The sequence below is a fragment of the Haliotis asinina genome, chromosome 3, assembly GCF_037392515.1.
Source record: "Haliotis asinina isolate JCU_RB_2024 chromosome 3, JCU_Hal_asi_v2, whole genome shotgun sequence".
Lineage (NCBI taxonomy): Eukaryota > Metazoa > Mollusca > Gastropoda > Lepetellida > Haliotidae > Haliotis > Haliotis asinina.
The window spans coordinates 65,998,077-65,998,563 of record NC_090282.1 but is presented as its reverse complement, the minus strand read 5'-3'; positions in this window follow the sequence as shown (position 1 = coordinate 65,998,563).

The following is a 487-nucleotide window of genomic DNA, read 5'->3' as shown; positions in this document are numbered from 1 at the left end:
ATAGTCTTTTCCAAAAGAGAAGAATAATACCTTTATGTACCTTAGACGAACAAGGACATTTTCCCTTACGTTCGGCCATAACTTGACCACAATAAATTCTGTATTTTTATGCATGAGATCAGTGGCCTCTATACAAGAATAATATAATATAACAGTAATGAGATCAGGTTGGTACACCTTTAGGGTCCCTCTTTAATGAGGGCTCTTTAAATGCAAGGCAAATTTCCCTTGCGGGACAATAACGTTTATTTGCCTTGTTGTTTTATGGCTTTTTTCACCATCGAGTAAATGTATCTTTTCAACGATAGACTATACTTCTGTAAACAGAATGTATTAAACAGATACATACAACTAAAACAATCACTTTGAGACGCAGACTTACATGTATACAACGTATGAACTAAATAGCATCACCTACCTCTCTGTTTGAATTAAAGGTATCTAGGACATTGTTCATACAATGACTTGGGATGATAAGCAGAATCTA